This window comes from Theropithecus gelada, chromosome 6 (genome assembly GCF_003255815.1).
Source record: "Theropithecus gelada isolate Dixy chromosome 6, Tgel_1.0, whole genome shotgun sequence".
Taxonomy (NCBI): domain Eukaryota; kingdom Metazoa; phylum Chordata; class Mammalia; order Primates; family Cercopithecidae; genus Theropithecus; species Theropithecus gelada.
In genome coordinates this window covers 1,627,594-1,639,961 of record NC_037673.1, presented here as the reverse complement: position 1 = coordinate 1,639,961, position 12,368 = coordinate 1,627,594, and positions in this window count along the sequence as shown.

Below are 12,368 nucleotides of genomic sequence, written 5' to 3'. Positions count from 1 at the left end.
AGGTCCTGGAGGATACGTTGGAGTCTCTGGGTCTTTCCCTATCTTTGTGACCCGAAGGAGGTAGTTGGGATGCCCAGGACGGGAGAACTTCAAGGTTTAGGGGTGATACCACTTCCTGCTCATCACTTGCACACTGAAAATAGGTTGTCTGCTCAGTGAGACACGGGGGCCATCTGAGGTCCCTGCGGTGCGGTGCAGCCCCTGAGACCACTTCAGGGACCATAGCAAGGGCCTTGGACACAGCAGGATGCACCAGATCCCCCGGCCAGAACAAGGACTGAGCTTCGAGTGAAAGGCGGGGCCTGGACATTGGCTGTGGTTTGCAGGGAGGACGGGAATGGCAGGGGTCCCATTCTGTGCCCCGTGATGGGCACATCGGCCCACAGGAGTCACCAGGAAAGAGCTGAGGCCCTGACGAAGCAGACACCTACACCAAGCTCCCCCGACAAAGCCCTTCCTTCCTGCTTTGGGCGCTCATTGTCCATCCGCGGGGGTGGCTGACTTCTGGGTGGCAGCTGATGGTCAGGAGTGGGGAAAAAGGCACACATGGCCATGCTGAGGGGCACATCAACTCCAGAGCCCCCACGGTTTGTGGTTGGAAAACCCCACATACGGTCTGCCGGGCTGCTCCGCCCACAAGTGCAGTGGGGAGGAGCTCAGAGGTGAGAGGGGCGGACATGGACACAGTCACATGGGGCCCCGGAAACGTCCCTGCGGGAGCAGCACAGATGCCCCTTGCGTCCTTCAACAGAGGGAGCTGCCAGGGACCCCCCATAGTAAAGGAGGAGCCAGTGTGTTAACCCCTCACACTCCACTTTTTACTACCTTTGTTTTTTAAACAAGACACTTGCTTAGAATGCCCCCGCTGCAGAGGATGGGGAGGCTGAGCCCTGCACAAGGACACCTGAGGGCCCACAGTCATACCACGCAGAGCTGAGCACCCTCACGGCGGGGACAACAGGGCCTGTGTGAGCAGCGCACCCCGGCAAGTTCTGCGTTCTGGCTGGACGTGGACCCCCAGCCCTGGGGTGAATTTGCTACAGTCGGTCATCGTCCAGGCAGCACAGGCCTTCCGCCACCCTCAAGCTGGACACCCGCTGGCTTCTCGCGGGAGCCTGGGTTTGTTGCTCTTATCTTGATTTCTATCCTAAGCTGCTCCTTCACCTACAGCTGCAGCCGATTAGGGGGTTATCAGAACAACTCTTCACCTGTCTCTGCTGCTCAGCAAACATCGCAGTGGGCTGCAGGGCTGCAGGCTTGGTTGACCAGGACTCCAGATTAGCCACCGTGTGGGGAGCATGCGGAAGCAAACATCGGACACACTAGGATTGATCTAGAGGAGAGGGCACCCCACACACCCTCTCCACACTACACACCCTCTCCCACACCCCTCTCCACACTACATACCCTTCTCCACACACACCCTCTCCTCACACACCCTCTCCACACTACACACCCTCTCCCACACCCCTCTCCCCACACACCCTCTCCCCACACTACACACCCTTCTCCACACACACCCTCTCCCACACACCCTTCTCCACACACACCCTCTCCCCACATACCCTTCTCCTCACACACCCTCTCCCCAAACCCTTCTCCCTACACACCCTCTCCCATACCCTTCTCAACACACCCTCTCCCCACACACCCTCCCCTCACACCTTTCTCCCCACACACCCTTCTCCACACACCCTTCTCCCCACACACCCTCTCCTCACACACCCTCTCCCTACACCCTTCTCCTCACACACCCTCTCCCCACACGCCCTCTCCTCACACACCCTCTCCCCACACACCCTCTCCACACTACACACCCTCTCCCCACACCTACACAGAGCAGGGGGCTGTTCTGTTTTAGTTTAAATGCTTCAGGAAATCAGGAATCATTCATTTTCTTCTGCTTTCAAGCACAAAATAATTATCCTTGACATTTACCACTTTCTTCCCTCACTGAATGTAGCATTTCCCTTTTTAAATGCCTTTTTTAAAAACAGACCTATTTTAGAAAACATAAACATCTGCAAAGTAGGCAAACGTTTTCTTGTTTCCAATGAGTCCTCACCACCACTGAGTCCTTAAAACTGCTGCCCTTGTATTTAAAATTGATGTCAGTCCCAAAACCTCAGTCACAGAAACTTCCAGAGAGTGAGGGTGTGTCTGTGTTTCTTCACTGCATCCTTATCCATCGTTTGACAAGTGCTGTGAGTCAGACCAGCCCCTGCCCACCCAGACCCTGGCCTGCGGGGGGGAGGAGGGGTCCTGCTTGGCCAATAAATTGGGAGATTATGGGATGACATCCGTGCGGGACGGTGTGAGATACAAATACACAGGTACTTAAAATAAAAGCATCTCGTCATTTAAATGTAGGTACGGAATACGTGGAAAGCAGGGAGAAATCGTATCACAGGTCTTCCTAGAAGGTCATTTTAAAGTTGTTTAGACTTGTTCACTGCGATTCAATACTCTGTATTACATTTTCTACCTTTGTGGGATTGATCCCTCTCCCGTCAAACCAGAAACTGCTGAGCTCCAAGGGCCCCGGCCCCGGAGCCTGGAGAGGCCCCTCCTGTTCCTTGCGACTCAGCCTCGCTGACCTGCCCACAGCTGCGTGGCGTGGCGTGGCGTGGCGCCCAGGGGCTGGCACAGGGCCCAGGGGCTGCTCAGGGACCTGCACTTTCTCCTCGCTCCTCTCGGGCCTCCAGCGGCCTCCTTTGCATCAAATATGCTCTGAAAAGGGACATAATGAATGTCTTCACTGTAAAGTGACACCAGCAGTTACAGCATCACATATGGCCCTCCGGGGATCTTGATGTTCAGCTAGACCGGCACTTACGGGAAGGTGGCGGGGCCTGCAGGCCGGCAAGCCCCACCCTGGGGCACGGCTGAGTCACCAAACCCCTCTCCAAGCACACCAGGCAGCACCCAGAGAAACAGGGCCCATCTGTAGTATTAGGGCTTTTAGGATAATATTTCCTTTGTCAGAACGATGTTTAATCAGAACCACAGTCGAGTGCTTCAGTTGGCTTTGAGGGGTTTACTGTGTAAAACACTTCAGTGGAGATTAGAACCCCGGGAGATGAGAACCAAGGGAGACGGGACCCCCAGCCTATATCTATCGCACCTGCCCGGGCTCAGAGCTGGACTGGATGTGTTCATTCTCGTCTTTCCCACCAGCTGTCCCTGAGGGGAGCTCTGGGGAGGAGGGGGAGGCCCAGGTGGAAGGAAGCCTGAATTTCCCGAAGGAGGCAGACGGCAGGCTTGGGACACCTGGCCCACCCAGATCTTGGGGCTGGTGAGGATCCCCTGGTGGATGGTTTTCCTCTCCTCTTCTGGGGCTTCCAGTTGGCATTGCCTGGACCATTTCCCCAGCCCTTTGGTCAAGGCTGTCCTGAAATGCCCTCCCCAGCAACTCCCACATGTAAACCCTATATTCCCATAATCATAATCACAATGGCTCTGTTTTTCTGACGGAACATGATCCGAGTGCCAGGTGTGCTTTCAGGAGGGCAGCGCCTCTAGGACAGGAGTCTCGGGTGATCTCCTGATCTGATAGGTGGTCCTGTGACCTGTGGAGAAGGGGCACTCACACGTGGTCCCGGAGGAGTCACGCGGTTATCACTGCAGTCATCTGGAGTCATGTTTACACATGGCACGGCTCTCAGGACCCGTGGCTGCGGCTTGCACCAGGGTCATAAAATTGCAGGGTGCAGGGACTGGATCGCCCTGGGACTCTGAACGCCGGCTCCCGACTTTCTGTGCTGGCCTGAAGGAAGCCCTTATCTCCAGGATCCACATGTCTGCAATTTCTGGGAACCAGCACAACAGGATGAGTCAGCCATGCGGGATTCACATCCTGCAGGTTCTCCAGGTGGAGGTGACGGGGCAGGGAGAGGCAGGTGGGCAGAATCCGAGGAGCTGAGACCCTGAATTCCCCAGTCACTCAGGGCACTGCTTCCTGCCCTTGCCCCAACCACCCACTCCTGGCCTGAAAGACTCGAGTCTACTGTCACCTCCTATCACCTAGAACCATTCCTAAGTCCCAGGGTCAGAGCCAGGAGGAGGCACCATGCACACAAAAAGAACTGCAAGACGTTGCCAGTTTTTGTCGACAGAAACACGGGGAATATACATGGCAATGGCTTGTAAGGGTGATGGACCAGGGCGGAAGACGTGGAACGTTCAGGCACCGGTGCCCTATGTCTGCTGGCTTCACTGTGTTCGTCTGAGTGACCACCAGTGGCTCTAACAGTTTTGAAACACAGACTTGATGGTTGCTATCGTAAAATGAAGCCAAATGCTAACAGGAAAGGAAAACAGAGCTCATGAGAGGGAGTTGTCGCCGTGGGTAGGTTTCTTATGCATGACCTTCTTGCCCACTGTGTCACTTTTCCTCCAGAGCCCGGAGGACTTCCCTCCCCACGGCGTTGAGAAATGCATGGATGAGGAGAGAGCCTCCACTGTTAGACTCCACCGCAACTGTGATCTGAGGTCGCCGTCACCGTGAGAGATGCTGCCATTATCTCAGAGCCCCCACATTCAAAGGGGAAAACGAAATCCCAGAAGGGCAGGGGCCCAGGGGCAAGTCATAGATGAGGTGGCTGTGGTTGCACAGTGGGCAGCAGGATTGTCCAAACATGGCCATGGCTTGGCCCACAGAGATCTCTGATGACAACCCATGAATCACAGCATTCCTGGGACTCAAGGAGAGAACTGTGATCGTCTGTTCTCTTTTGCTTGTAACAGAATACCTAAGCCTGTTACATGGGCAGCCAGTGTGGTGTGAGCCGGGCAGGAGAGGGTCTGCTCACCCCAGGAGTGTCAGCAGAATACCTAAGCCTGATACAGTGGGCAGCCAGTGTGGTGTGAGCAGGGCAGGAGAGGGTCCGCTCACCCCAGGAGTGTCGGCGACCATCAGGCGGTGGTCAGGTGGTTGTCACACTGTCTCTGTAAAGTAGTAACTGACCACAGCCGGTGCCAGGGAAAGGCAGGCTGCTCATAGAGAGAAAATACCCGAAGCTGGTGATGAGCAGCTTCCTGATAAGATCTCAGGAGTGGGGAGAGGTGACCCCGGGAAAGTGCCGATGCATAACCCCGAGTCAAGAGGCCAAACCACACACTTGGTCTCTCGGGTCACCCACTTGACCTTCTCCCAAGTGGACTTTCCTTCCTCGCATTCCTTCTCTAGAGATTTTTAATAAATGTTCACTCCTGTCTAAAACTCACCTTGGTCTCTCCTGCCTTCTGCCTCTCAGTTGAATTCTTTTTTCTAAGGAGCCAAGAATTGAGGTTGCTGCAGACCCATACAGATAACCACCACTGCTAATAAAACCAGGTAATTTATAAGAAAAGGAATTTACTTCTTACACTTATGGAAGCTGAGAAGTCCAAGGTTGAGGGGGCACATCTGGTAAGAGCCATCGTGCTGGTGGGGATTCTCTCTGCGGGTACCTGAGGCAGCTCAGGTCATCACATGGCAAGGGGGCGACCCTGCTAACGTGCCAGCTCAGGTCTCCCTTCCTCTTCTTATCGAGCCACCAGTCCCCTCCCATGGCAACCCATTAATCCCTGAATCCATGAATGGGTTAATCCATTCCCAAGGACAGAGCCCTCAGGATCCAATCATCTCTTCAAGGCTTCCCACCTTTCAACACGGCCACACTGGGCGTCATTTCAACAGTTTTGGAGGAGACATTCAAACCATAGCAACAGCCAACTCCAATCTTACTTGATTTGTATAATGAAAAGGAAAAATAAAACAGAGAAAAAGCAACCGCCAACCCTGATAAATTGAGGTTTGACCTGAATCACGGCCTCTTAACCCCTGGCCAGACTTAAGGCAGGTCAGAGCCCCAAGGGCCCTTACAGGAACGGGGTTCTGGGCTCCCTTGAGTGAAGACGTTGCCACACCACTAGGGATCTGTCCCTTCCCCAAAGGGACCCTGCAGAGGCCATTTTCCAAGTCACTGCACTGTAGGAAGACACATTCCACGGGTCTTCTGGCAATTTCTAGACAGTGGCTCTGAATCAATGCTGACTCCTAGAGGCCCACAGGCAGGAACTCTTGGGGGCCAGACGGAGAACCGGGTCTGGGTTCCACCCTCCTCACAGTGGCCTGTGCTTGGCTGAGTCATTCCCTCAGATGCAGAATGTGGGCTTCATGTGAGTGACCAGCAATGGGCAGACCCTTGCGCTGGTCTCTTGACTTGCAGAGTGGGGGCCATGATGGTAGGAAAGGCCAGGGAGGGTCAGAACCGCCTCTTCCTGCCAGACAGGAATGCAGTCACAGCGCCATCCTGGAGGACTGTGAAGACAGGCGCCATGGTGGGAAACGCCGGCCTCAAAGCTTGTAAGCTGCCCTGGAAGAGCCTTCACCACGTGCTAAATGGACATCAGGAGGCCTCTCCCTGAGCCTGGAAGACAGGTGTACCTGCCTGTTAAAAGCCTGGTCTCAGCTGAATTTCCAAACCGAGTGTAACTTACTGATATCTGACGTTTCCACTTCATGGGGCTCTGACCTGGCTGGGCTCAGAGCTGTGCTTCAATTGGCCTCAACATTGTGGCCTCTATTTAGAAAGCATGTTGATGTCTGGGAAACACTGGCAACTCTGCCCAGTGTGTCACGTGGAACATTCAACTACTTACAGGTGGAAAATTGTGATTCTCCCACCAGCAGAGCCACCTCCGAGCTGCTGGAAGGTAGGGGAAGGTTGTGATTCTCCACCAGGTCTCTCTTAGCTGCTGGAGGTGGTGGCCCCATGGGATTCTGGGTGACAGCCATCGTTGGGGCAAAAGCATCCACTCCCGGGTCCTCCAGCCCATGGCCTTCTAAACACAGCAGATTCGGGATGGGTGATGACTACTTAGGCAGTGACCTCCTGAGCCAGGACAGGAGTTCCCGGGAAAAGGACTTTGTTTTGTTGACTGATGCAGCCCCAGAGCCAGAACATGTGGGGCTCTCAGTGGCCCCCACCGGAAAGGTGATGAATGAATGTTCTAAGCCCACTTTCTTCTGTGCTTAGGAGCAAGGGAGAGCTTGAGCAACGTGGTATTTCTTTAGCACAGAAAGCGAGTTCTGCTCATAAGCAGCATCATCCTGTTGGCCAGTCCCTGCAGGGGACATCCGCACATAAGAAGCCACTTTCGGGCCCGGGTGTCACAGCTGATGGTAGAAAGTGGGTGAGCACCCTGGACTTGGGGCTGAGCCTGTGGGAGGAGCTGGGGGAACAGCCCCCCTAATCCTGGCATACTGGAACTAAAGATCCCTCCTGGAGCATAAAATAGGTAAACTGAGGACAAGTCAACAGAAATAAAACTGCACATGGGTGCTTTAAAGCTCACAGGCCTCAGGAAATGCTGCTGACATCAACAGTCATGCAACTCTGAAGAGTTATAGAAAACTTTCCGTGTCAGAGATACTCAGTGAGACATTACGGCCAACGAGGGATGCTTTGAGCTTGATCACAGAGGATGAGCTTGCCCTACTGCAGGGCTCAGGGGACCATGGCAGGCTTCGGCGGTTCCCCTCCCGAAGGGCTCAATACAACTCAGCCATGGTCCCCTCTGCAGGACCCATACCCCTGGATGCTGCCTGTCCCATGACAAGTCACGTGCTGACTACAGGGGCCTTCATCTCCCTCCGCCCCCAACTCCAGCGGAAGCTGCTGGAAGTCCTGGCATTCACTGCCGTGCCTTGCCTCAGATGGAGCCTGGTGTTGCTGCGTGGATTTCAAGAGGCCCCGTGGAGGGAGGCGTGGATTCCCCTGGCTGCTACCCAAGCCTTTCTGCCAGATCAAGAATGAAAAGTCACTTTTTAAGTCAGTGCTTCTCAACTGGGGGGAGTCTGCCCCCCACAGGGGACACTCGTGACTCTACAGACATTTGAGGTCATCGCCACCCTGGACCAGTGCTGCTGGCCTTGCAGGGTGGGGGCAGGCTGCTGCTCAGTGTCCCATGGTGCCCAGGACAGGCTGGCAGCAAAGTGAATGGGCCCACAGGCAGTCGTGCCAAGGCCAAGGAAGCCTGACATCAGCAAACCAACCAGCCCAAATGTAAGGCTCGTAGATGGCGCCTGTTAGGGAGCACTTGGTCATTTTGTGGAAAGATTTTTCGTTTTGCAACAAGATCTGTCCTGGGATTCCATGAAAACAGGCCGCTCCCTCGAACATGTCGATGGTTCCATTCTGGGATCCTGTTTGCACATTTCCTGTGATGTTCTTGTAGAGGGCGACTGCCCCAAACCCAAGGCAGCAGACACTTCATCCCGTGACCTCAGGACGGGATCACAGCACCACGCGGATGGAGGTGCACTGGGAACAGCACGGACTGGGTTTGATGTCACCACTTCTGCACCCCCTCGAGAAGCCACGAGCTCCTAGCTCAGTGACCCCCTCACAGACAGGATGAGCCTCGATGCAGGCTCATGGCAGGGCAGCTGCAGGCCCAGAAACCCCAAACGTTTGTGGCAAAGAAAGACCAGCCAGCAGAGCCTCTGGAGAGGACCTGAGGAACGATGCAGACCTTCAGGACTGAGGAGCCAATTGATGCTGTCCAGAAAGATTGGTCCCTGTGGGAAAATTAACCCTGGCTTCCTACTAGCCCCTGGTCAAGACTGACTGCCCATCACAGGCCACCAGGTGACCACACGGCAGAAGCTGCCCCTGGTGAGCCCACCCTGCAGTGAGGCCCCATGGGTACAGCGGCAGCCTGTCCTCTGGGGGTGGCAGGTAGGGCACGGAGCTCAGCAGGCCCGGAAGGCATGAGGCCGGCCCAGAGGGCTCAGAAAAGTGGCATGAGCCTGGGACTGGGACCCGCCGGCACCTCCCACGTGGAGTTGCCTCCCCACACTCGGAAGATGCCCGGGACACTGCAGCAAAACGGCTCGCCCGGCTGTGTTCTCACCCCCGCGTGCCCAGGCTGCAAGAGCAGACGACCCCAAATCGAGGAGCCCACCAAGAGTCTCTGTGGAGAAGTCACCTGCTTTCCTCGTGAGGCTGTGAAAAGGACACCTGTGCTTCCCAGGATGTGCGGTCTTGGTGCTGGAGTGATTTAAACACACCACTTCGGGATGTTCTTTCTTCTCATCTTTCTATTACACTTTTATTGATCTGAATTTCCTGGGTTGAAGGAGAAAAAAAAAAAAACAGCCTCACTGAAGCCCATTTTTCTTTTCTGGTTTCTACTCTTGTTGCCATTCATATAAACGGAACACACAAGACAACGGCACAGAGGATGAGGCAGGGACCACAGTGGGGAGCGCAGGCGTCATTAGCTGTCACGGCTGCGAGGTGGCGTGGCATCCACAGCAACTCTGCCTCCTCCAGGTGTCATGTTAGGAACAAACGAATCAGTTCCTGTTCCAAACATTTTGAAGCACAGTGGGACCTAACGTCCTTGCAGGAAACAATCAAGGGTTGGGGATGGATTCGCTGAGAATCTTCCCTCTAAATTAGTCTAGGCAGAGAATGATCCAAACAATTTCTGGGTGCACGTTGCTTCGGTCTCTGGAAGGTTTACAGCGTTGTGAGTTCAGTGGAAGCCGTCTCATTACATGGGAAAGCTGGGCGTTTGTGCCATCCCGTTGCCGAATTCAGCTCCCAAGGTGTCTTGTTAAGTGGCGTCGCCTCGCCAGGGACTGGGGATGTTCAGGCAGGATGCTCAGAGCCAGGCCCTCGCTCACTGGGCAGGGCCCAGGCACACACACCTCTGGGTCACGCTCCAGTTGCAGGTTTAAAACCAAGCCCAGAGGGCTGGCAAGCTGCTTCTCTCCCAGGGATGCTGGAAAGACGTTGCTAACAGGGTAAGGCTCCAGCTTCCTGAAGAAGTAAGCAGAGGCCGGGGTTGTTCAGTGGTCACCAAGGACTGGGACCTGAGCTTCAAGAACTGCAGGGCCGCAGGGTTGAGGGGGTGACAAAGCCTGGTGAGGCCAAGACACTGGGCTCCTATGATTCCTGGACATTGAGTAGGGTCGTTCTGGAAGACCCTCAGCCAGGAGCAGCAGCCCCAAACTTCTCTTCCAGGACACTGCCCCACCAGAGCCAAGCGGAGGCTCTCAGGAGGTTGGGGGATTTATGGTGGCTTTTACTGAGGTCAAAGAGATCCCCGAACAATAGAGACGAAGGGATCCTCACAACCACAGCTCCCAACTCAGGACACCGCAGTGCAGGCTCTGCCTCAGGGCTGAACGGGAAAGAGGAGCAGAATGATTTTCCCACAGAGCGGGAGCCTCTTCTGGGGCACGTCCTGGTGGGAACAGGCCCCAGGCCTGGGCAGAGCAGGCAGATGCATCCGCCTCCCATCCCGGCCGCTGCTCCCAGAGCCCCTCTGCCGGTCCACCCGGGAAGCCCCCCTCCAGCCATACCCGCCCTGGGCCCCACGCCCGTCCCGGCCCAGGCAGGAGTGGGCTCTCGTCAGCGAGTCCCATTCCACACTTCACCCCTCACTGACAGCACATCTGCTCTGCAAAGGACAGCTGGCCTCGGGTCACCCTGCAACCGTCACACTGTCCTTTGACCTTGCCTACATGACGGCCCCATTACTCCTATCGGAGAGAACAGTCCTCAAACCCCGCCCCGCCTCCCCTCCTAGCCCTCCCGGCTCTGAAGGCTCTGGCTGAGCGGGGCGGGGCCCCACGGCTCAGACCGTGACAAATGTCCAGCAATCAATGCAGCCCCGGGGTCGGTGGCAATTCCTGTCTTTCCTTCAGATTGTTTTTCTGATTGTCACTATAGACACTTCTACAGAAGATTTGAAAAACACAGAGGAGCTGAGGAAAAATACAACTTCCGTGCGAAGCCCTCCTCTGAGTGCGGCCGCCATGTTTCCCGGTGGCGTCTTCACGCGACTCCTTGCGGACGATCTCGCCTGACGTCCCCGCCTTCCGGGGGGCACTGACTGGGACGCACGGCGCGGGGTGGTCCTCTAGGAGCCCGGCTCGGAGGTCTTTGGAGCTCGGGTCAGGGCTGTCTGCGGCCCTGGCGTCTGCTGAAGGCCCGGAGCCTCACTCCCTCCCGGGGACCCCGGGTTGCGCGGGCCCGGCTGCTCAGGGACCGTCAGGACGTCTTCAGGCCCAGGCCCTGTGCGCCGCTCTGGGGTGTGAGGGCCGGTGAGGGCCGGCGGTCATGGGGCTGGTGAGGAGCCGGGTGCGGGCCGCAGCGGCCTCCAGGGCCAGGTCAGGGTCCGCCGGGCCCGAGTGAACCAGGCGGGCAGCAGAGGGATGGGGCGCTTCCGGCCGCCCCACGCCGCCCCAGCCTCTGCCGGGAGCCAGCAGCCCAGGTTCGGGGTCAGAGAGGCCTCATAAAGCCCGGGCTCCTGTGGTCTCCTCATGCGGGAAGGTCCGGAGCCCGCTCGGACCAGCATTCCCCGTGGAAGCGGCAGCCCTGAGCGGTGGGGGTCCCTGAGCTGGCCCCACAGTCTCTCCCAGGCCTGAGAGGGGCGTTTCTCTTGTCCTTGCCCCCTGCCTGACAGGCACTTCGGTTTTCATCCTGCCTTGGAAACGCTCCCTCTGGAACCCGCCGGTCCCTGGCCCTGCGCTCAGCCCGGGGGTGCTGGCCCCGGAGCCAAGGTGGAGGCAGCGCGGGGCTCCAGAGGACGGACTGCAGACCTGGGCTGGGAGGCGCTGGCGAGCACGCAGTTCCTTCCGGCTCATCCCAGCCTCACCTGCGGAGTCACCACAGCAGAATAGAGTCATAGCCCGGGTGTGGGGGTAGCGGGGATGTTAATCATTTTAAAGAATCACAGATTTTGAGTCATGCCAGGGGCTCTGGTGGAAAGGTCATGGGGAGCCAGGCCTCTGCATCTTAGCATTTCAGCTGGAGGATGACCGGGAGCTCTGGCGTGGCCCTAGACCTGGAAATGAACACCCAGGCGCAGCAGCAGGCATTTCTCTTGCTTTTTCTTTATGAGTAAGTGGTCTGGCTATCCAGTGAGCAGTTTTCACAATTCATTTTATATAAGAAAATTAACTTTCTCTTTACCCGTCCCCTACTTTTCTCCATCTCTCTCCAGCTGACCTGGCCTGGCCACGTCCCCGTCAATGCAGCTGGTTCTCAACGGACCCACTCTTCCCCACCGCTCCGTTTACAACCAACCTGCTTGTCCTGCTGCACTTAGAGGCAGACCTGCTCCTCCTGAGAATCCAGGAGGGGACTGAAGAGACCACGTTGCTTTCTGATCTTTCTCAGGCCAGAGGAAGTTTGTGGGCCAAGTGATATTCCTAATTCAAACTTTATTATGTAATTATAGTACAAAACATATTATTTTTCTCTTTATTTTTCCTCTCTCGGTTAATGGTAAATTTTATTGCATAAATAAATTACACATGCTGTAATTCATGCCTCGCAGCCTACACACCAATTAAACCCGAAGCC